This window comes from Schistocerca serialis, chromosome 7, assembly GCF_023864345.2.
Source record: "Schistocerca serialis cubense isolate TAMUIC-IGC-003099 chromosome 7, iqSchSeri2.2, whole genome shotgun sequence".
NCBI lineage: Eukaryota > Metazoa > Arthropoda > Insecta > Orthoptera > Acrididae > Schistocerca > Schistocerca serialis.
Window position 1 is genome coordinate 360,514,448 of NC_064644.1, and position 26,526 is coordinate 360,540,973.

A 26,526-nucleotide genomic window follows, 5' to 3' on the forward strand; every position below is an offset into this window, starting at 1 on the left:
TTGACTGAAATGAAATTTCATACGTTTTTGATACAACTGGGGGAGGTAAGGACAACACAAAGGAGAACTTTTGGTCTGGTAGAGTTACAGAGTCTTACAAAGACAGAAGTCTTGTGCTAATCTGAACATCACATAACCAAAGTGTTAGAAAGTTACATATAAACCGTTACTCTCTAGCACCTTACTAATGTGGTACCATTAAGGGGAAAGGAGCCACTGGTACGTTATCAAGACAGAAAACAAGTTCAATAGCACTGAAAAAGTAGATTTTGTAGAAATCACAGCATGGAAGTTTGTATCTGTAAACTAATGCTGAAAAATAGTTCACTATGTAGATGGTTCAAATGGCTCTGAGCACTATGGGACTCAACTGCTGTGGTCATAAGTCCCCTAGAACTTAGAACTACTTAAACCTAACTAACCTAAGGACATCACACACATCCATGCCCGATGCAGGATTCGAACCTGCGACCATAGCGGTCGTGCGGTTCCAGACTGTAGCGCCTTTAACCGCTCGGCCACTTCGGCCGGCACTATGTAGATCTCCACCAGGAAATTTTGAACTGTTTGGAAGACACATGGAACCCCCACTATGTTATCTGTGAGGCAAGAAGAATCCTTAATGGTCTGTGGTGATTTCAGTGTAGATTTTATAAGGGACTGTGATTGGAAAAATTGTGGGGAAACCTTATTAGGCTCTTACAATCTGTGTATGAATAATCTGAGTATAAAGAAAACAGAACTTTGATCGATACTGTTTTCTTTGCTGAAGCACAAAGTTCAGTAGGGACTGGAAGAAGGAGGGAAGGTGATGATGAGCAACCTGCTCTAATTCCTGGAGGGAAAGAGTTTCAATGTGTGATATGGGATCCAGAAATTTGGGCTTGCGTAGTAGAAGAATTTTACGGATGGAGAGAAGGTACTGCAAGGAGGTTTGGGACTGATTGGCGTGGTATACATGGTTTTACAGGATTATGTTGTTGAGTGTTAAAGACTGGCGAAATCGGAGCAGAATGAGGTCCTTCCACAAGCCTAAGGTCTACAGAAGTATCAGTCCTTTCGAAAGGCCTCGTCTTTTGCCCCACTCCCAAATTCACTCCTTGAAGTGTTGTTAAAGACCTTCTCCCCTTTTCCTGGTTCCTACAGTAGAAACACGTTTTTTGCCACCAATCCTACCAATCAGATTCAACCAAAGACCATTGTTGAATCCTGCCTGACTCAGTTCACTCCTTCATCCAGCTATGATCCACCCCTACTGTCTCCAGATAATTCACTGTTAACTTTCTAGAATTTCATAACCTCGAACCTTACCTCACCATTATTCCCCAAATCCCTCAACATGAAAGCTAAACTTGCATCCGTAGAAAGAATCGCATTTCACCACCTAAATACTGCACATCAAATATTTTCGTATTTGCGATTAAGGACTACCATCAGCTGTAGAATGGAGTGACGACAATGAAAATTCGTGGCGGACAGAGAATCGAGCTCGGATTTCCTGCTTATCGTTAGTGGTCGCCTTACTATTTGGCTATCCGTGAACGACTTAGAGCTAGACCCAAACTTCCGTATGTCGTCAACCATGCGTCTAAAACCTGTGCTCGTACATCATGTATGTTCCCGTTCAAGTCAGACGTTGTAATTTAAAGTCTCTTGCCCGGTATCGGCCGATAAATATTATATTATATTGCAGTACCTATAGTATTCTGATTATGAACCAGAATTCCTTTGGACATGGATGCGTGTGCCAACCTCTTCATCGGGGAATAGCACTTTCAACCCAAGTCCTCAATTATTTGCTTTATGTATTTCGATCTTTTCCTTTGTAGTTTTTGCCCTCTAAAGCACCCTCTAGTGCCAAGGAAGACAGTCCCTGATGTATAAACAGATGTCCTATCATTCTGCCTCTTCTCCTTGTCAGCGTTTTCCACACATTCCTTTCCTGTCCGATTCTGCACAGAACCTCCTCATTCCTTACCGTATCAGTCAACCTAATTTTCTACATTTGCCTGTAGCATATAATCTCAAATGATACTCTTCTGTTTCAGTTATCCCACAGTCCATATTTCACTACCATACAAGGCTGTTCTCCAGACGTCATTATCAAAAACTTTTTTCTCAAATAAGGCCTATGTTTGATAATAATAGATTTCTCTTGGAGCTGAAAGCCCTTTTTGTCAGTGCTAGTCTGCTTTTGTCTTCCTTGCTACTTAGGTAGCAGAGTTTCTTAACTTCATCTACTTCTTAACTGTTAATCCTAGTTACGTTAAGTTTCTCGCTGTTCTCATTTCTTTAGTCTTTCTTCAATTTACTCTCTATCTACATTCAGTACTCAGTAGATCGTTCATCCCATTCGGCAGATTATGTAATGCTACTTCACTTTCACTCAGCATAACAATGTTATCAGCGAATCGTATAATTGGTACCCTTTCACCTTGAATTTTAATTCCAGTCCTGAAACTTTCTTTTATTTCCATCATTGCTTCTTCGGTGTACAGATTGAACAGTAGGGGGAAAGACTACACCGCTGTCTTACACCCTTTTTAATCCGAGTCTTCGTTCTTGGTCGTCTACACTTATTATTTCTTGTCTCTTATACATATGGTGTATAATCCGTCTTTCCCTATAGCTTACTTCTATTGTTCTCAGAATTTCGAATATCTTGCACCATTTCACATTACCGAAAGCTTTTTGCAGGTGCACAAATCCTATGAATGTGTCTTGGTTTTTCTTTAGTCTTGCTTCCTTTATCAACCGCAATGTGTCCATTGCATCTCTGGTGCCTTTATCTTTTCTAAAGCCAAACTGATCGTTATTTAGCATGTCCTCAATTTTTTTCCACTCTTCTGTATATTATGCTTGCAATCAATTTGGATGCATGAGCTGTTAAACCGATTGTGTGATAATTTTCGCACTTGTCAGCTCTTGAAGGCTTCAGAATTATCTGGATGATTTTTTTTCGAAAGTGAGATGGTATGTCACTATACTCGTTAATTCCATATACCAACGGAGTCGTTTTTATGCCACTTCCCCCAATGATTTTAGAAATTCTGATGGAATGTTATGTATCACTTCTGCTTTATTTCATCTTAACACCCCACAAATTTCTCTGAAATTCTAATATTGGATTGCCTATTTCTTCTAAATCTACATCTATTTTTCCTTCTATTACATCAGACAAATCTTCCCCCCGATAGTGGCCTTCAATGTACTCTTTCCACGTATCCGCTCTCTCTATTGCATTTAACAGTTTGAATTTCTCTGAAGATTGTTGTACTTTCTTCTTTCGTCTATCATGTGAAGTATTTTCTCTGTTACCCATGGTTTCTGGCTACTTGGTTTCTTTCCAACTTCTGTGGACGCCCTATTTAGAGATGTCCATTCCTCTTCAACTGTGTTGCCTACTGAGCAACTTCTTATTACTCTATCTATAGCCTTAGAGATCTTCAAGTGTGTCTCGTCATCCCTTAGTAGTTTTGTATCTCACTTCTTTGTGAATTGATTCTTCCTGAATAATCTCTTGAATTTCAGTCTACACCTCATCACCACTACATTGTGATCTGAGCCTATATCTGCTCCTGGATATAACTTAAATCAAGTATCTGATTTTGGAGACTCTGTCTGACCACGGTGTAATCTAACTGAAATCTTCTTGTATCACCCGCCCTTTTCCAAATGCACCTCCTCCTCTTGTGATTCTCGAACAGAGTAATTACTGGCTGAAATTTATTACAGAACTCAAATAATCTTTCTCCTTTCTCATTCCTTGTCCCTAACCCATATTCTCCTGTAAGCTCTTCTTCTATTCCTTCCCCTACAATTGCATTCCAGTCCCTCATGACTATCTTTACATATTGTGTTACCGGTTCAGTATCCCAATGTAACTTCTCTGTCTCTTTATCTTCAACTTATGATAAGAGCATGTATACCTGTTGTCTGTGTTGGTACGCCGTCGATTCTGATAAGATCAATCCTATCACTGAACAGTTCATAGTAACACACTCTCTGCCATACATTCCTATTCGTAACGAACCCTACTCCCGTTTTACCATTTTCTTCTTCTGTTGATATTAGCCTATAATCAGAAATCCTTATCTTCTTTCCGTTTCACTTCACTGGCCTCTACTATATCTAAACTGAGGCTTTGCATTTCCCCTTTCAGAGTTTTTAGCTTCCCTATCACATTCAAACTTCTGACATTCCACGTCCCGACTCGTAGAACGCTATCCTTTCTTTCATTATTCAATATTTTTCTCATGGTCACCTCCCCGTGGCAGTCACCTCCTGGAGATCCAAATGGGGGACTATTCCGGAATTTTTTGCCAATGGACAGGTCATAATGACACTTTTTCAATTACAGGTCACATGTCCTGTGGATACACGTTTTGCGTCTTTAATGCAGTGGTTTCCATTGCTTCATGCTTCCTCATGCTGTTTGTTACTGCTGATTCTTCCGCCTTACCACCCCAACGACAAGAGAGTGCCCTGAACCTCTGTCCATTCCTCCGCCCTCTTTGACATGGCCGTTGGCAGAATGAGAATGAATTCTTATGCCAGAAGTCTTCGGCGGCCATAGACGATTATTAATAGGAATTTGAGCGGTGGCGAGATTCGAACCCGGGACCGAGCACGTTTTGATTACTAATCACAGATGCTACTCCTGGAACACGGGTGCGACAACTGTTTAAATTATCGTAGTTAATTGTACAAATAATCTATGGATCATGAGACTAGTGCAGACACTCATGAATACTCTTAAATGGATGGGAGAAAAGACTGGAGTGGAAGATATAATTATGATTGTAATGAAAATGAAATCAAGGCATGTGGGAAATGTTAATAGGCGAACTGATAGTACATGGGCAATGGAATTAGTTTGCTGGATTCAGAGAGATGTGTAAATGAATTGAAAGGAGGTGGGCAGATGGCATAACGTGATCTACTGTAGCAGTATAGATGTATATCACTGATTGTCGTAAACAGGGAAAGGTGAAGAGGGGTCGTTAATTAAGCCCTCTATGCCAACTGACTAATGATGTTGAAAGTAACATCGTCTGCCCAAGCATTGAGGGCCAGCCGGATTCGTGCCGGGGACCAGGTGCTCCTTCCCGCCCGGAAGGCCATGCGTTAGGCCGCACGGCCAACCGGGCGGGCTACATTTAATTCACTTTTAACCATAAAATTATGAAGTCTCTACATTTTGTGCACATCAGAGGTCATAAACGTCGGATTTTTGCCCTTTAAGTCAGACATACTGTCTTTAGGACGTAAAGTGTTGTGCACAAAGTACAGTGAAACATCGCATATCATGGGTAGAACGCTGATACCAATAAATATAACTAACAAACTGTCAGGTAGGAGATGAGAAAATTCCCATAGTACTTTTACTAGTAAAAAGAAAACACGAGATGTAGTTCTTTGACTACAGACAGTTCATCTCTGCTGTCAAGGGGACAGTGAAAAGCAAAATGTCGAAGTGGATTTCATGAAAATGAAAACAATCGAAAGACTCCTACCTTCTTATAGTGCACGACACATCGATACCATATACTAATTAAATGATAGTGTCGGCTCTTGTAAAATCTTGTCGCTAGGTTGCATTACAGTCTCCATTACTTTTCATGTTGAACTAATGTCTTCATTCGTGTTTATGTTAGGCCCAACAGTGTTAGTCACGGGTGAGAAACATTAAGTCTTTGTCTGTCAGTAATTACTTTAAAATGTATTTTTCAAATCAAGCCATGTGGACACTGATCTATATCTATTTAAAATCATCAACTCGGCATACTATCTCTTTTCTACTCCTTCCAAGAACAATGGCCGGTCTGGCGTATAGATTTAGGTAGTCGCGTATCTTCAATTCAGCACACGCTCACTTTAAGAATCTGCAGTTTCCTGTGAACATGTAACTCCAATGCCCCATTAGCATTTTAAACTTACATTACTCCTTGAACTGATAATGTAGGTAGCAGTGGAAAAATACTGGCATACCGTATTGTGTGTAAAGACAATGTTCACAGATACTTTTATAAATTTTTGGCATTACTTTTTGATGTTACATTGGTACCATTTTAATGTATTCCCTCCCATAAGGAAATAGACATTGTTTTTGAGAAATATTGCAACTGTTCGTAGCGATAACTTTCCATTTTTACGTACAGAAGGCACAAATATGAGGAGCACATAATCACTTTTAACATTGTGGACCTTTTTGAGATTTTTTATGTTAGTTAACTCTCAACAAGTCACAAAAGGTTATTTCCATGAACTGCTGTGTCAGTAGTGAAATATTTCATTGTCACGTCATTCCTGGGAAGTATTACATGATAACAGGACACTACAGTCATCTTCTCCTAGTTTTCCCACTGCCTACATCCGACATTGTACGATACTGCTACAGCAACAAATTTAGAAATTTACGACTTACTTCTAGACTAATATTTGAGGCCAGTAGCTGTCGTTACTGGAAGAAACTTTCTTTGCTTGCTTTAACTTCCCTTAAGTGTTGCCTGACTTTGATTGGGTGCTTTGCTTCCATTGAAGATGAACTTTGCTCTTATTGAAGATCGGTTTTGCCTTTATTATATCATTGTACTAAATTCACTGCTAGGTAAATTGCTCAGTGCAGCTCATAATGCTTCTGTTTGCTGAACAAGTAAAGCATTCACCAACCTGCAGACTAGGTAGATGATCACATTGGCTTCGCATGGCACTGCTTCTTGAATGTGTCATACTGTTTCCTTTTACCACCAGAGAACTGGCTCATCCTACTAACTTGCTATAGAAATTCCCATATTTACGGGCCCTGGAAGGTTGTAATATTGTACAATAAATGAAGAAAGTAGCTGTAACTGTGTCAGGGGTACGCTTGTTACTGTTTTTGTTGGTGGTCACAACACGCTGTTGCTAAAGGCAATAGTGCTGGAGAGGAGAAATGCTACTCTCTTATCTGAATTCAACAATACCTACAACAACCACAAAGTGACAACTAATTATGTTATGTGTCAGTGATTGCCACTGAATGAGACTAAGTATTTCTTTTATTTTGTTTTCATTTCTGCACTGTTTCGACTGTGTATCAGTGTTTAACTTCTACCCTACACTCCTAAGTGATATGCTACAACACCGCTTTTCTACATGTACTTGAACTGCACCTGGACATAACACAACAATGTCCAATTTGATGGTTTGTACTATACAAACATTTGGAAATGATTCCTTTGCTGAAAATGCGCGATAATGAAAACATAATAAAAGGATATTTTATTCCATTCAATGGCAGTCAGTCTGTCAAACTTAAGTTATTCTGTAAAGAGTGTGAAAACCGGAATGTGAACTCTCCGCTAGCGTACATCTAGAATAAGACTACTCTGCTCTTTAATTCAGATCACACTTGAACCACTACCCAAACTATGAGAAAGCTCGAGGCAAACATTAATGAAATTATTACCTGAACTGTATGTCATTCTGAGTAGTCACCTTAAATTCAAGTGCCACCGAGTATCTCTTAATGCTCACGACACATTAACAATAAGATATTAATAAAGGAAAGAAATGTCCTGAAAAAGTTTGCAATCCTTGACGACATTTTGTGAACAAATCCGTCCCGATCCCTCAAAACATATATTCAGTTATTGTATTGTTTCTGCTACTGCTACGTCAAATCAAAACACAGTACCAGTAAAACAACGTTAAATGACTGGTTCCTTTACGGGTATTGAGGACTTGTAGTGGGAAACAAGACTTTATCTACAGGAACTTAAGTCCGGAATCGAACCGTTTTCTCTCTACACGCGAATTACCACAATATACGTTCAAATCTCCCTCATTTTCGGCCCCAGTCAATAAGGTATTACATATGTAGTCCACCGGTGACCTGATTTCCCATGTCCGGTGTACGTTTGTTTACACACCATTTAGTTGAGCTTGTGATCTGTTTAGAGATATTTGCACCTGCTGTAGCATTTGGGATCTTCATTTTACTACTATACAGCAGTAATCATTCACTACTACAGAATCCAAGCTGCACCTAATTTTATCTTTACTGTGTTGCTGTTGACCATGGTTAACATATGTTTTGGTACTTTTCGAGTAGCGGAAAACGATACGTTTCCGGACGTGACTACCTAAGCAGAATCTGACCGTCCTGGTCCCCACTACAACTCGTCAAGCCTGAAAACGGCATTTAGTTATAACCTGTTTGTAGTTTACTTTTTATTTTTAATTATGTGCATTTTCATTCTTTTTTCGATACAATGATTCCCCACTTTTCTGTGGATTTTTCTGTTGCTTTTCACCAAAACAGTATAAATATAATTTTCATAAATCATGTTTGTCGCAGACTCATTATATTTGAGATCATTGTGTTCAGTGACGTACAAACCAACCGATGTGGCTAAGAAATCACTTTTATGGTATGTTATTCAATTATTCTTTGTCCATGGGTTGCTTACTGGAGAATATAATGTACTTTTTTCTATGCAACAGAGTAACAGTGCGTATAACAGTTTGTGTTATGTCGGAGAAAGGACCCAGAAATAATTCTAACTCCTTTTTGCGTCGATTTTGTGATATATTAACTAATATTTCAAAATTAAATATTCGATCGATATCGTTTTACGTAAGTGTCCAATTCACCCACCACCTCTGACTTGATCAGTGATTCATTTTCTGCACGAATTACTGAATTTAGCTTTCCGAACTTAGGAAAAGAACACGTGCAAAGATAGATTTTGACTTTATCACTTTTAAAGTCTCCTCAGATAGGTAGTTTTTAGAAGCAATATCACAGGATGAACGAGATCGTAACTTTCCACCTTACAGTCGACAGTGTTAGCTGAATTGGAAACCAGGATCGGTAGCTTTAAATCCCTTCCTTTCCGTGAGAAAGGTAGCCTGCAGCAAGAACTCGAACACATCTGTGAACCGAGTCTCGGATTCGGCGTCTTGTGCCATCGCGAAACGCGATTCATCGAGCGACACCCTGCCTCTGGCGAAAAGGCGCGAGGTGTGCAGGAAAAAAAGCACTTGAAGCAGACAGGCCGGTGTATAAGTGAATTCGTGGGCGCAGCCGTCCTCCCGCCTTAAAGCGGATCCGGTGAGCCTAGGGGACGCAGTATGGGCGTACGCACAGCGCGTCGCGGGCTAGCGTACCTTAAAGGGGACGTCTCGGTGGCGCTTCTCTAGGGCGTGAGATGCGCTACGTACATAGGATACTGGATGCGGTAGGAGTTTGTTGTTCACGACAACAGTAGAACTACTTCTTTCTTTCAGCATTTATGTAATAGCAAGACGAAGCTTTAATCTTTGTGTTACAGAAATGATAAAAAGTAGTTTTTAAGGAACGAAATAACACTCGTCGGTACAGGCGTAGGTTCTTAACTTTACTCCTGGAGGGGCCGAGATGATACTACATCTTATAAAATATTATATCACGTTATTACAGCTTGAACAAGACGAGATAATTAACTTTGTTGCAATCCATGTCCACAAGAATGTCATGAGTACTTCTTACAATCACTCAGAATTAATGTATCACTCGATGCAGAGCAGGATACTAGTCTTTTCTCACAGAGTATAGCTGACTAAACAGAAGAGGCAAAACATCATGACCATCTGCCTTATGGCTTGTCTGTCGGTCTAATCACTAATTCTATGTATCAGGGATTCGACAATTTCTTGGCAGATTTTTGAAGGTAAGTGGCATTGAATGTCTATGTACACGTCACGCATTTCGCGTAAATCACTGGGCGCTGATTTGCACATGCGTTGATAGCGCCCATAGCGACCCAGATGGGTTCCATAGGATCTACAGCAGGCGAATTTCATTGCCGGGACATCAGTGTGAGCTAGGATCCTCAAATCACTGTAACACAGCTCTGTCTCCGAGACACTGCCAATATATGCCGTAGGAAAGGCATCATACATGAAGGGATGCAGCTGTCAGCGTGTCTTTCATTACTACCACAGATCAAATGCAAGTGCAGGAAAATATCTTACCAACCTACATCCGTGGCACGCTGCTCGTTTCGAGCCGCCGTTCACCTCGATGACGGTGATGGTGGAGACGACCAGCGACCTAGTGTAGCAAAACCCGAAGAGCCGACACGTTTCCATCGATCGATGGTCGGATTCCGATGGTCCCGATCCCATGGCTATCGTAACTCACGATATCGTTGGGTCAAAATGTGAAGAAATTAGAATTATATATTAATACCTTCAGCTGCTGATGGTCGTTGATATATATCAACGGGGACAGGTAAAAATGCGTGCTCCGACCGGGACTCGAACCCGGGGTCTCCTGCTTACATGGCAGACGCTCTAATCATCTGAGCCACTGGGGGCGCAGAGGATATTGCGACTGCAGGGAATATCTCGCGCACGCCTTCTGCGAAAGAACACACACCATATCCATATAAGTGTATAGTTATGGCAATACCGGCCATAACCTTTTTCTTCTGTGCAGATGCACACATATTACCCGAACTCTTACGGGACTTGGTAAGAATGTCTTCCACGGGTAATGAGTGTGTTGGGTAGGGACACTACGTATGTAGAGTGTGGACATATAAGGTGAGAATGCGGGTCTCACGGGAGGCTTGCGCGGGATAGTGCCTACAGTCGCACAATCCTTTGTACCCTCGGTGGCTCAGATGGATAGAGCGTGAGCTATGTGAACAGGAGATCCATGGTTCGAATCTCGGTCTGGGCACACATTTTCACCTGTCCCCGTTGATATATATCAACACCCGTCAACAGCTGAAGGTATTAATGTGTAATTATAGTCGTTCTAGACGGCTGCAGGTAATCAATGGTGTCTGTTCTTTCGGACATGACCAAAAAAACAGACACCATATCCATATAAAATGTGAAGACGTAGGGCTGGTCCGCTGCGCATCTGCATGTTGAACATTGTCTGATGAACGGTTTGCTCCGAAACGTGCGTGCAGCAGCATTATGCTCTTTCGGTACAGATGCCAGATATCTGTCCTATTAAACAGAGCAGACAAGCCTCAGAACCTCACATTCTGTGAAGAGTTGTGTACGTCCAACCATTTTAGCGCCTAGTGATAGTTTCACTGTCCTTCTACCTCATTCCATAGATGATCACGACAGTGGCGCGTGAACATTCGACCAGCTTCACCGTTTTAGAGATGCTCGTTTACAGGATCTGCGTAGCAATAATCTGTCCTTTTTTCAAAGTCGCTTATCTCAGAGGATTTCCCCACCCGCAGCCCATATCTTAGCTAGAGTGATCCCCCACCCTTTTCTGCTCTGCGTACTTACTCCCGTTAGCACGTCCCATGCCCGCAGTGCCATCAGTCAGCATTCAGAGTCGCAGTGGGCAGTGGTCATAATGTTTTGGATTATCAGTCTGTAAGCTTTTATAGTGAGTTTGGTCTAATACAATTGTCACATTGCTGGCTCGAGAGGTGATGCTGTCGTCTTCGCCGATGATTACAGACTGGGCTGAACTGTCTTACGCTCAGACGCAAGTAAGCGAGATGATGCGTTGGCGTATGGGAACTCTTCTGGGTGTATCTGTAAAACCGCCCCCCATTCTTCGTTGCTACAGACAGCAAGTATGTTTACTTGTGGTTTCGTCGCGATGTACCAACCTCACCTTGACAACTAGCTCTTCGGGTGACACCACAGTTTCCATTCTGTACTGGGACACAGAATTTCTGATTTACTCCTTAGGAATGAAATAAATACAGGGCGGCGAAGGTGAAATGCATGCAGAAAAAGTTTGAAGAAATAGGAAGCAAAGTGGTTGTCGGGACGACTGTTTCAGTATACAGAAAAGTCACGGCAACCTTCGGTGAAATTAAAGACAAGGTTGGTAACAGTAAGTGCTTGATGGAAATACCACCTTTAAACGCAGAAGAGAGAGGACATTGGAGGCCTCTATGACTGGGAGGACTTGTCAAATGACATTTTAGAAGAAGATGCTGTTGTGGAATACATAGCGGATTCAGTATTAGAGTCCGAATTTAAAGGGGCTCGACAAGGTTTCAGATCAAATAAGGCAGAAGGGACAGATAGCGTTCCACTGGAATGTCTAAAATCGTTGGGGGAAGTGGAAAACAAAAGACTGTTCAAGTTGGAATGTAGATCTGTGACACTGGCGACGTACCTCCAGACATTTGGAAGAACGTGATTCACCCTGTTCCTAAGATAGGAAGGGCAGACAAATGCAAAAACTATCGCACGACCAGCTCATGCATCCAAGCTGCTGACAAGAATACTATACAAAAGAATGGAAGAGAAAATCGAAGATCGGTTATTACGATCAGTTTGGCTTTAGAAAACGTAAAGGAACGTTACGCTTCATAATGGAAGCAAGGGTGAAGAAAAATTAAGACAAACTTATAGGATTCATCGGCCTAGAAAAGCGTTTGACAATGAAAAATGGAGCAAAATGTTCGAAATTTTGAGAAAAGTTGGAGTAAGCTGTAGGGAAAAGGGGTAATGTGCAATATGCACAAGAACCAGGAGCGAACAGTAATACACGAAGAACGAAATGCTGGGTTTGAAAAGCGTGTAGACAGGGAGACAATAATTCGCGCTTTTTGTTCGATCTATATACCCAAGACGCAAAAATAGTAATAAAAGAAAGCTTCAGGAGTGCGACAAAATTTCAGAGTGAAGTGACATTAGCTGATGACTTACCTATTCTCAGTGAAAGTGAAGAAGAATTACAGGAATCTGTTGAATGCAATGAGCAGTCTAATGAATACAGAATATGACTTCAAACTAATGAGTACAGAATATGGATTAAGAATAAATCAAACAACGATGTAATGAGAAGTAGCAGAAAAGAGAACAGCGAGAAACTTAACTTCAAAATTGGAAATCATGAAGCAGACGAATGTTAAGAAATTCTGATACCTCGGAAGCAAAATTGCCCATGATGGACGAAGCAAGGAGGGCATAAGAAGCAGGCTAGCGCAGGCAGAGAGGGTATACCTAGCCAAGAGAATCTGCTGATTTCGAACGTTGTTTTCGTTTGAGAAAGAAATTTCTAAGAATGTATGTTTGGAATGCAGCATTGTATGATAGTGAATCACGGACAGTTCGAAAACCGGAACAGAAGAGAATCGTAGTTATTGAGATACGGTTCTACAGAAGAATGTTGAAAATTGGGTGGACTGGTAAGGCAGAGTGAGCAGGCCCTCCACAGAATCAAAGAAGGAAGGAACATATGGAAAACACTGACAAGAAGAAGGGTAGGTTGAAACGACATGTATTGACACATCAGGGAATATCTTGCATGGCACTAGAGGGAACTGTAGAGAATAAAAACTGTACGAAAATACAGAGATTTGAATGCATCAAACACACATTGAGGGCTTAGGAAGCAAGTGATATTCTGAGGTGAATATGTGAGCGCAGGAGGGGATCTCGTGCGAGCCACATCAAACCAGCCAGAAGACTGAGGACTCAAAAACAAAATTGTGTCAGCGAAGAGGGCTCGAAATACCAGACACTTTCTTGGAGCGATGTAATGATAAATTAACTACAGTTTTAAACAAAAGTATTCGATTTAAATCGTTCTTCTTATGTGCCAAATTCACCAACCGGTTACTTGTTTCTGTATCAGTGACCCACTTGGTGCACGAAATAATGAATTTAGCCTGGTAATTCAGGTGACGAACATGTGCAAGAAATATTATCACTGTTATTTTTTAGGCATCAACTGCTCAACGAAAATTTAACTACAGGCCATAGGAAGAGATAAAAAATTGCAAATGATAAGGGAGTTCGGATAATTGTTATACTTACGATATTGTTGAACGGAGCCTTTCACAATGATATTGACACGAGAAATATTTCTCAAGGATTTCTCGATTATCTCCAGAGGATTTTATTTCATTTAGCTTCATACTGAAGCCTGAAGAACTTTATAAATTACACGCTATTGTCAATACTTTGTGAACGACTTCTTTGCTAAAGTATTGACAATAGCGTCTAATTTAGAATGTTCTTTAGGCTTCAGTACATACAAGTACATCTGCGAGGTGTAGGTTCATACATTGTTTTCATCTTCTTTTCCATTTCGTAATTGTTATCATAATCTCGTCGAACAGAACATCAATCGCTCCCATGAATCATAGCGCTAATATCGTGTAACACCCGATCTAGTCTTGATAATTGGCTCAATTCAGCGGGAATTCAGGTACATCTCATCCACCTGAAGCCAACGGATGGCCAGATCCCGCATGTTGCTGGTTACGTTTCACTGACTGTCACAAATAGTCCCACAAAATTTTCATGAGATTCATCGTTGTGAATACTGCTGTTGGCATGTTGGAAGAGGGGAGTGTTCACATACTACGTATTGTAAAGTCGTAGAGGGAAGGGAAAAAATTGGTCACAGAGAAAGTTGAAATGAACGTGCTTTCATGGTAACGATAATCTGAATTAGTGCACACGCAAGACACCGTACGACAAATATTCTCAAAACATAACACATCCACCTCTATTGTGAACTGCACTCCCCACACACTGTGACTTCTCTGGTTGGGACTTTACATACGCTTCTTCCCTCGCTTAGTACGTTCTCTCTCACATCACCTCTGCACTTCATTATTAACACTCTGTCTGTCATAGTTGAACGTTGGTGACCCATCACACAATCCTCTTAACAGACTATCTCCATTTTTCGCGGTCGTCTGCATCCCAGAGTACCTGGTCCCATATTTGGTGTGTCTTCTCCTTTATCTGCTCTGTACATCAACTCGGTGGTTTTCCCTGCAGTCTTCCCTCTTCTACTTTGCCTTGGATAAACATCTTTTCTAAGTTATCTCCTGTCTTCGAATTATGTGACCAAAGAACGGCAGGATTCGCTAGAAACAGATACTGAACAACCTTTTTTCTAGGAGTGATTTTTTAGTTCGTTTGACCATCCACGACAACCTCAGAAACCTCCTACAGCTCCATATCTCAAAAGCATCAATTCTTTTGCGATCCCCTTCAGTTACTGTCCACGTTTCAGCGTCATACAGGAAGACAGGAAACACTAGAGATTTCAGTAATCTCTTGTTAGACGTCGATCTTTCCAAAGCACTGTGAACTATGATGCAGCATCCCTACCCAGGACAATCATGGGTCGTATTTCATGTGTAGAGCCACCCTCTTGCTAAACCACAAGGCGATCAATATCTTCATATTCTAATAGTACATCAATAGCTGTTAGTGACTCACCTCTGTCGGTTACCGTACCTTGGTCTTTTTCCTTTTAACTAACAATTCGAGTATCTCGGTTTCTCTCTTAACACATCAAACAAATCTTCCCTTTCATACAGGCCTTCAGTGTTCTCTTTCCATCCATCCGCTCTTTCCTCTGCATTTAACAGTGGAATTCCAATTTCAGAAACTACTAGTTCGCCTAATAACTTCTGTACCTTCGAACGCAATAAGGCGTCTCTTTTCTAGAGCGCACTCCGCTACAGCTGGTTTCTCAGGGCACCGTCAAATAAAGCACCCCTCGTGTGCTACAAAGCGCTGTTTAGTAGAAATAATGGTCTGTCCGACATAAAACTGCCCACATCTACACTGTATTTTATATACTCGTGGAGTTCTAAGGCCTACATCATCTGTCACAGACTTCATGAGCTGTCGAAGTTTTATTGGATTCCTGAAGAACGAATCGATTTTATGCCTGTTTAGGAGCAGGCTAATATTTTCTATTAATGAGACACAGAACAGCAAAACTCAAGCTTCTTCGATTCCTCCTCGGGGTGGGAAGACCGTTGGTGCCTTGTCTTTCTTTGACGTCCTCGTTCGCTGTAAATCAAATGGGGGTCTCAGCCAAAGTGTTCACCGGAAAACCACCCGCAACGGACCGATATCAGCGCGCTAACAGCTATTACCATCCGTCGCAGAAACGTTCTGTTCTAACAACCTTTGTGCATCGATCGCAAGCCGTCTCGGACGCTGAAAACCTGCAGAAGGAACTGAGTGGCTTATGGAAAGTATTAAAGGAAAATGGCTACAACACATGCCAGATTTCGCAAGCCATGTTCAAAAAACACGGAAGTAGAAGGCCCCGAGGAGGACGCGAAAAAGCTTGCGCTCTTGACCTGTGAATAATCAGTAGGAAGGATTAGCAATGTCGTAAAGAGGAATAAAATTGATTTGGTCTTCAGGACTCCAACAAAAGTTCGACAACTCATAAGCCCTGTGAAACATGCTGTAGGTCTCCGAACGTCGTAGGTATATAAAATCCCGAGAGGAAGTGAACAGTTTTATGTTGGACGGACTGTTTTTACTACTAGACAGCGCTGTGTAGAGCATGAGAGATTCTTTCGCCTTCGGCACGATGAGCAATAAGTCGCAGAGGAGTACGCTCTAGAAAACGGACTTCGTATAACGTTCGAAGAGACATGAGTTATTGCAAGGACTAGTAATTTCTGGGATAGCTTAATTAAAGAAGCGGTCGAAGTAAGAACCTGTGACAGCACCCTCACGAAAGACGGCGACTTAAAGCTAAGCATGGTTTGGGACCCAGCTATCCTAAGGCTGAAGCGGACGAGGTGTGCGCGCAACGAAAACATTACCCTACATGGTGCTGGAGCGAGCAGCAGTGACGTCACAGAAGTCAGCGCAGCTTTATAAGGACGGTAGCAGCAACCAAAAGACAGTTAGCACTTTACAACGGCCGAGGAGTACTCTGCCGAACGTTTGTCGATTTTAAACTACTTGAAGTGGCTGGAAGCACGAGAGAATTTTATCATTTTTGTGAGGTCATTACATTTTTTCATTTCGAAGTTCACGAGGGAAAAGTGGAAATAAAGAGACTCGTAGCGTTTGAGACATTTCAAAAGAAAGCTGTAATTAAATGGAGTGATATGGAATGAGAATGTTCTCCACAGAATCGATGAGAAAATAAGTACATGAAATAAAATGACTAGAAGAAACGGTTCAAATGGTTCTGAGCACTATGGGACTTAACATCTGAGGTCATCAGTCCCCTAGAACTTAGAACTACTTAAACCTAACTAACCTAAGGACATCACACACTTCCAAGCCCGCGGCAGGATTCGAACCTGCGACCGTAGCGGTCGCGCGGTTCCAGACTGAAGCGCCTAGAACCACTCGGCCACACCGGCCGGCGACTAGAGGAAGGGATAGGGTAATAGGGGAATGGCTTCCATGGTATTAGAAGGGGCTGTAGAATATTGAAAACACAGAGGACGAGCGAGACTGGTACAGATGAAACAAACGTGCATGTGCTACTCTGTGATGAGGAGAACGGGATTAGGTGACCGATGAGGAATAAGAAAGAAACCTTTTTTTCTAAATTTTAACGCTACGTGGTACTCTTGTATAGATTAGGCTAAAAAGGCAAGTGCTATCCGGCAAGTAACTTGTAAAGTTTTCAAAACAAATTTTAAAAAGAATAGGTACAAGGCTACAGAATACCATTAAAAATGAATGCTGGTTCTGTTTATTTTTTCGCTGCATTTCGAAATTCAGAAGTGAGTGACAAAGTGTGTTTGTATTAAAATATTTTCTGGAAACAGTGCTGCACAGATTCATTGTACATAAAAAATGGCATGACGACTCTACCATAAGCAGTTGCGATGTGCATTTGTTTATCGACAACAAGTTTCGTTTGAGCGACCACCTGCAAATCCCTGATATCATTACATCAGATTAAAGGAAGGTTCCTTGGCATCAATAATTATGTAGCTGACGCCAAGGAATCTTTCTTTGATCTGATGTGATGGTATGGAGATTTGCAGGCGATCGATCAAACAAAACATGGTTGTCGATAAATAAATGCACAACACAGCATCTTTCGTTATGCTGTTCTTTATGTAATCGTATTGTAGTCAGTTTTAGGTGTGTAAAGCTATTGCATTTACTTGTAGGTCAAGGGCGGCTAAGATCTGTCACTGAGGAACATAGACTACTCGAAACTGGTGGCCTCACGTTTTCCAGTATGACGCTTTGAAGGCCACGTGCGGACTGGTGTCAGTGAAACGAACTGTGGCAGCTCATTTCCTTCGACACAGAAAAACTGCACCACGATCAATAACTTTAGCGGCGGCATTAGCTGCAGCTAAAGCTCTGAACATCTAGAAATTGAGAATTGTTTCTTCTTACTGGAAGATCCTTCATTTCAAACCACAGACCACTAATATCTGTTTGCGGTCTATTATTGCAGTTTGTCCAGTTTGGCGTCACCTGACTGAAACTAAGCAGGTCACGCCTGCAACTGCTTACAACATGGAGACCAAGACTGGTGGCTGAAAAGGCATTAGAGAGTGGATATTACGACTGCAAATAACGTAAGTTCAAATTAGTAATGGTGAACAAAGTCAGGATTCAATCAAAAATCAAGCCATCATACTGTGTTGTAAATCAAAGTCCAAGGCCAGCAAAAGTTGCATTCGCAATCAGCATAACGTGAGTTTCGAAGACGGGATATGAAATGTCGATTTATCTGCCGGGCCGGGTATACAGCTCCCATAACACTCCAAGGCATCCTTATGTGATTGGTATGCTGCGAAACCTGCAAATATTAGACAACTGGAGTTCCAATGAAATTATTCATATTGTAATTACAAGAAGCAAGTTAGTAGCAGTACACTCAGGGAATTATTTGCCTTGTTCACTGTAAATATTTGCAACTTTTTTGTACTAATTGTAAATTACAGTAGTGACAAAATTGAACTTCTTCATTAAATTTATTTATTTATTAAAACTGTATTTATTATTTTAAATCTTGCTCAAACGTGAAGAAAAATGATCTTCTGATGACACAAAATAACAAATGTGAGCCGTGTGCATGGTGATCTCGACACTTATGCTTGCAGAACATCTTTCACCTTCGTTCCCGAGTTACTGATTCTCTGGTGTCAAGTTAAGTGGCTGTTTAGCGACGCCTTGTGGCCACATACACCGACGTTGATTCTCCTTGCCTGACACAGGAATAACAATTTCATTTCCTCTATGCCCTAAACTGCCCGCCGCGATAAGTGAAAACCCCTGTGCTTTGCTACTGAATTTCGTTTTACATTCTTGCCATGAGCTGATTTGGCTCGTACTGCTGGCAGCTTTTTTGCAAAGAGCTCCTAACGTGGATCAACATCTCGGTAATAATGACCTTATCAAGTTAATCATTTATTCCAGTATAAGAGAGCTTCCATCTTATTCTGCCTTTGACATATTTACTTTAAATGGCCGTTGTGGCCAAGCGGTTCTAGGCGCTTCAGTCTGGAACCGCGTGACCACGACGGTCGCAGGTTCTAATCCTGCCTCGGGCATGGAGGTGTGTGATGTCCTTAGGTTGGTTAGGTTTAAGTAGTTCTAAGTTCTAGGGGACTGATGACATCAGATGTTAAGTCCAATATTGCTCAGAGCCATTTGAACAGACTTACTATAACGTGCGCTACTGGTGCGTGTGTTTCCTGGTTCTGTTTGCCTTTAAATGTGTTTTCATTGCCAGTTAACCTTCATCTTTACCTACACTACTATTGCGTATACGTTCTGGATTTAGGCATGTTATAAATATTTCATTGTCAATTTGATCTAAAAATTGGGCTTTACCTGCGCTACTGCGTGCACTCTCCAGGTTCAGGTATCTTTGTTGTAATGACGTACATAAAACTCCATTAACAAGTACTTTTGTGCCAAATGGACTCATTTGCCTCACCTTATTTCCTGTGGAATATTTGGGGCCTGTGTGACGTTTGGTATATGTTGTGCAAATTTAATGAACTGTCTATGAGTACATTTCAAAATCTGTAAAGAATCGGAAATCTATTTGTGGCATGGACCGAATTCAAACCAGTTTCCGTGCGATGGATAACCGATGCGTTTCATTCCTTTAATTTGCTTTGAATTCGTCCCTGGCTGCTCTTGCGAATAATTGGTCGTACTTGTTTATTTTCTTATTGTAAATTCTATACAGCGGTACCTGTTGTCCAGGATATTCTGTTATCTTAAAAGTTTTCTTTAATGACTGAAGTGTATGCACTTTGCTCTCTTTGCAGTATGAACTTATAAAAAGTGAAAACAATTGTGAAGCCCGGTAAGTACCTCTCAGGCGATTTTATAATGGTATAACCTTTCTACTATTATACGAGTAAATCTGTAAGTTAAATTTTGGGCTTTGTTAATGTTCAATTTGGGCTATGTAGGAAACAAATACGTTAAAATTGTTATTTTCTTGATTCTTAGCACTTTATCACTGCAAGATCCTAACTGAGGTGCTGATTTGTATCAGTGCTCGTGTCTATTATTGAACTGTTTATTATGGAGATGCGTTTTCACACCTTAGTTGAAGAGCATTGCTGCCGGCCGCGGTGGTCTCGAGGTTAAGGCGCTCGGTCCGGAACCGCGTGACTGCTACGGTCGCAGGTTCGAATCCTGCCTCGGGCATGGATGTGTGTGATGTCCTTAGGTTAGTTAGGTTTAAGTAGTTCTAAGTTCTAGGGGACTGATGACCACAGAAGTTAAGTCCCATAGTGCTCAGAGCCATTTGAACCATTTGAAGAGCATTGCTTTGTTAAATTTGTTCATTTGACCCACGTTGGTTTAATTCCAGTTTCTTATTTTATCATAGTGGGCGTCGTTGTTTGAAAGCCACTGTGTACTGCCGAAATGGTGGTAATATAGTTTGGGAAACCTAGTAATGTTGCTGGTACATTATTTTCGAATAACCGTTGACTGTCGTGGATATTCTGAGAAGAGTTTGTTAAAATATTTAAAGTTTGGAAACATAAGAACAAATACAGCGTCTGGCTACACTGTGTCACTAGTTCGATCATTCCTTGCTTACAAAGAGTACGGAGCTGCCTCCAGTAAAATTTTGCTTTATACATATTTTCAGTAAAAAAGTAAACGTCAAAGAAAGACAATCTGGCAACACTGTAATCACATGTAGGAAAAATAGGAATTACGTGCAACTGCGATGCACAATTGGTGCAGTGGGTACACTTCTGTGTTAGAATACTAGAGTTAGAGAGTTTGATTCTGGTTCAAAATGGTTCAAATGACTCTGAGCACTACGGGACTTAACAGCTGAGGTTATCAGTCCCCGAGAACTTACAACTACGTAAACCCAACTAACTTAAGGACATCACACGCATCCATGCCGGAGGCAGGATTTGAACCTGCGACCGTAGCGGTCGCGCGGTTCCAGACTAAAGTGGCTAGAACCGCTGAGCCACTCCGGGCGGCAGTTTGATTCTGGGTCAAGCTGTAATTATAATTATTTAATTTTACATCAGATGATTTGTCATCTGGCTTATCGTCTTAATTCCCGACTTAGTTTACACAAGTGGAGAAATGAGACCGATTCAAGATCAGGAATAAGGCAAAAAAGGACCTCACGAGACTTAACAGTCAACACATTCTGATACTCACTTACGTTGCCAATGACCGTAACACACTTTTCCAATCCCACCACGGTCACCAAAGGATTGCTGTGACAGCTACAGACTAGTGGAACTCTTCTATCTGCAGGTTGTAGGTCGACCGGTTGGGTAGAGCTACGGTAGTTCGTAGGTGTTGAAGAAGGCAGCATCAAGCCAGAAAGCTTGCATTTTAACTCGTTTACACCCCAACAAGCTACAGCACATGTACGTGTGCTCCCTCCTCTGCTGTCGCAGCCCGGCGTCGAACCACGGCGTCCATGTTCCACTGGCGTGGTCAGGGGTTGATCTCGCGGCCCGCGGGGGCGAGAAGCGGTGCCACCAGGAGAGCAGCAACTGGTGCCCCAGCAGTACTGAGGCCTTGCAGGGTCAGCGTAGCTCGGCAGTGGTGCGTCAAGTGCGGCAGCCTTGTACTGATGTTATGCTGCTGAAGGTTCAGTTTCGTCCCTCCCAGCTGAAGTGACATTCTGGTGCTGGCAGGCGCCTAGTGTCTCGGTGATTAGGAAAGCATCGGATCGACACTCGCTTCCCGTGGGCTGGCCTGCAACGGGAAGAATGTTGGTGGACTCATCACGAAAGCCAACATGCAGCGGACACGATTCGAAGTCTGCCTGTGTCGGTATGCCCAGCATGGCTGCACAGCCAACGTTTGTAAAAGGGCAGGTTTTGTTGCTGTTGAGATCACGTATGCTGCCCTCATCGCTCCTGGCGTCAGACTGCGTCCTCCCACAGCAGTTACAGCAAGTCTTAGATAAAAACATAAAAAGTTCAATTATTTGATAATAACACCAAAAAGAGAGTATAATGGTTTTGTTATTCCACTTGTAAACAGGTATTTTGTTTTTAAAAAGTTTTAGTCTATTGTCTACGATGGACTACACTCCTACAAGCTTTCCATGCATAGTTAGCAAGGCTTCACTTTCCTGTAGTTATAGCCATTATGGCAAAGTTTAAAACGAGCTACTGCACATCGCTCCTTTTTAACTTTGAGGGGATTCGTATAAATGATGTAAAGGGAAGCAATACTGACAATGAAATGGAAAACACAGAGAGCAGTTGTGCGTGGAGGAGAATAAGACCTGCTGTACAACGTGTAACAACTCTAAAATTAGAAAATGAAGAAAAAAATCACAACTATACCCAGAATAGAATTCTCGAATGCAAGTACTCTAACGCGAAACTCACCCACTGCGCCAGCTACGCACCACTGGTGTACAGTATTGCACGAAGATAATTGTCGCTAATGTGAGTCCAGTGTTGCCAAATTGGCTTTCTTTAGGTCCAATTACCTAGCGAAAATATGCATGGACCGAAACTTCGTAACGGGCATTTTTGTTCTATTAATATTCAAGGAATGGTGCTTTTCCGCCTGAGAGCGCGATTTTGGTGCACAACGTATAAAAGTATACGTAATTAAGATAAATGTAATTGAAACGCTTGGAGACATGCATGACACACCCTGTGTTGTCTTACAATACATTTATTCACTACCGGTTTCGATCACTGACCGTCTTCACAATGCTACTACAAGAAAGGCAGTGAAGTGAAACTCCATGAATCTCAAAACACATTGCAGTTTCACGAGACTTATTAGCTGGAAAAATTAAGTGAACTAACGAAAAATGTCTGTCGTTACATATGACATACATCTGATATTCTTCACGGGTTAGCAGCCGGATCATGTCGTCGTCCGGACACAATATTTTGGCGGACCAGCTGGCCGCCATCTTCAGGTGAGTTAATGCTAGTGTACTGCCTCGCCGGAACTGAATTCCAGACACAACGACGGAAACCTTTATATATCATGAACAGAGCACCGCGCGTGCGTGAGATGATGGGCAGCACATCCTGGCGGCAAGTAGACATGCAGCACGCCGGTGGGAGAAGACGGTAGAAACGATAAATCGCAACAGCACTAGTTGGAAGAATCCAACATTCGAAAAGAAGACCGTTGTTATTTAATGTCGGACAAAATCGGATTCCATATCTTACTTAGAGGAAAACCTTTATCCCTGTTAATAATATTACTGGATAATCTAATTTCAATGGATTCTTTAAGAACACATTCCCAATAGCGAGAAGCAGCAGAGATCAATTGTGTCTTGTCATACATTATCTTGTGTCCTTCGTTAAGGCAATGTTCTGCCACTGCCGACTGCTGGAACAACCGAGTGTGCCAATGATGTTCCACGTACCGGTCCTGAACAATTCGAATAGTTTGATCAATATACTTCTTTCCACAGTGACACGGAATTTCATAAACCCCGCGCCTCCTCAAGCCCAAATTATCTTTAACTGAGCCAGGAAGGGCTCTAGTCCTGGCCACCGGCGTAAAAACGCCTTTAATATTATATTTTCTTAAAATTCTTGAAATTTTGGATGATATAATTCCTGCAAAGGGTAAATAAGCAATAGCTTCAAAAGTATCCTCTATGAGCTTTCGTGACGTACCAAACTGAAGAGCATGGCATATTTGTTGTTCCGTATATCCATTCTGTTTAAAAACAATCTTCAAATGCTCAAGTTCTTCTTTCAGATGTTCGTCGTCAGAATTGGCATAAGCTCTTTTGACCGGAGTCCGAAACACTCCACTACGTTGGTGTGGTGGATGACAGCTGGTCGCATGAAGACAGCGGTCAGTATGAGTGGGTTTCCGATACACACTACACTCCAGGAAATTGAAATAAGAATACCGTGAATTCATTGTCCCAGGAAGGGGAAACTTTATTGACACATTCATGGGGTCAGATACATCACATGATCACACTGACAGACCCACAGGCACATAGACACAGACAACAGAGCATGCACAATGTCGGCACTAGTACAGTGTATATCCACCTTTCGCAGCAATGCAGGCTGCTATTCTCCCATGGAGACGATCGTAGAGATGCTGGATGTAGTCCTGTGGAACGGCTTGCCATGCCATTTCCACCTGGCGCCTCAGTTGGACCAGCGTTCGTGCTGGACGTGCAGACCGCGTGAGACGACGCTTCATCCAGTCCCAAACATGCTCAATGGGGGACAGATCCGGATATCTTGCTGGCCAGGGTAGTTGACTTACACCTTCTAGAGCACGTTGGGTGGCACGGGATACATGCGGACGTGCATTGTCCTGTTGGAACAGCAAGTTACCTTGCCAGTCTAGGAATGGTAGAACGATGGGTTCGATGACGGTTTGGATGTACCGTGCACTATTCAGTGTCCCCTCGACGATCACCAGTGGTGTACGGCCAGTGTAGGAGATCGCTCCCCACACCATGATGCCGGGTGTTGGCCCTGTGTGCCTCGGTCGAATGAAGTCCTGATTGTGGCGCTCACCTGCACGGCGCCAAACACGAGTACGATCATCATTGGCACCAAGGCAGAAGCGACTCTCATCGCTGAAGACGACACGTCTCCATTCGTCCCTCCATTCATGCCTGTCGCGACACCACTGGAGGCGGGCTGCACGATGTTGGGGCGTGAGCGGAAGACGGCCTAACGGTGTGCGGGACCGTAGCCCAGCATCATGGAGACGGTTGCGAATGGTCGTCGCCGATACCCCAGGAGAAACAGTGTCCCTAATTTGCTGGGAAGTGGCGGTGCGGTCCCCTACGGCACTGCGTAGGATCCTACGGTCTTGGCGTGTATCCGTGCGTCGCTACGGTCTGGTCCCAGGTCGACGGGCACGTGCACCTTCCGCCGACCACTGGCGACAACATCGATGTACTGTGGAGACCTCACGCCCCACGTGTTGAGCAATTCGGCGGTACGTCCACCCGGCCTCCCGCATGCCCACTATACGCCCTCGCTCAAAGTTCGTCAACTGCACATACGGTTCACGTCCACGCTGTCGCGGCATGCTACCAGTGTTAAAGACTGCGATGGAGCTCCGTATGCCACGGCAAACTGGCTGACACTGACGGCGGCGGTACACAAATGCTGCGCAGCTAGCGCCATTCGACGGCCAACACCGCGGTTCCTGGTGTGTCCGCTGTGCCGCGAGTGTGATCATTGCTTGTACAGCCCTCTCGCAGTGTCCGGAGCAAGTATGGTGGGTCTGACACACCGGTGTCAATGTGTTCTTTTTTCCATTTCCAGGAGTGTATGTCCAAAAGTCGCATCATCCTTTCTTTGCACTAAAACATCAAGAAATGGTAGTTTACCAACACTTTCAATTTCCATAGTAAATTTAATACTTGGATGTAGACAATTAAAATGATCTAAAAAGTGATTCAAAGCATCAGTTCCATGTGGCCAAACCATAAAAATGTCATCAACGTATCTCAAAAAACGCTTTGGTTTAAGAAACGAAGTTTTGAGTGCCATGTGCTCAAAGTCTTCCATATAAAGCTTGGCGACTGTGGGGGAGAGTGGACTCCCCATAGCCACCCCGTCAGTTTGTTCAAAATATACATAAATAAAAACAAAATACGTTGAAGTCAACACATGACGACATAACTTGTTAGTTGCTTCATCTAATTTCTCACCGATAAGTAGCAGGGTCTCTTCAAGAGGAACCTGAGTAAAGAGAGAAATAACATCAAAGCTAACGAGCAAGTCAGAAGGACCACAGTACGAACATTTTAATCGTCGAATAAAGTCGGACGGAATTACTGAGTGCACTTGTGTTTTTATTGAGATATCGGAAGGTGCGTACTATCCCTAAATTTTTCACAATTAAGCATTATATTGACACAAAAGAAGCCAAAAAAAATCAAGAAGCGGGCCAGTCAAGCATTTGTACGGGAACGTATTCGTTTTACGCGGTGACAGTTGGACTTCGTATCCAAAGATTTATATTATTTGCACTTGGAAATTTCTTCAAGACTGTTTGCCACATCGTGGGAATGGGTGGATAGCGCTTCATGGGCTTTTTTCGGACTCAGTGCAGAAAATTGCTACTAGTAAACAGTCATCTAAGTTCCAACGTCTCTGTGTTTCTAGTATTGTGTCTGGTGACGACACCCGCCAACTGGTGGTTATTAATCTTACGAATCAGGAATCTGATGATGCTACATTATCTGTTTTGGAAAAAGGTTTAAATTTTGCACCAACTCCTAAGAGGACTCCTATTACGGATTTTATTTGTGCTGCTGAACAAGCTGTGGCCCACCTGCCTGAGAACAGGGCAGAAGAGGTCAGGCAGGAAGTT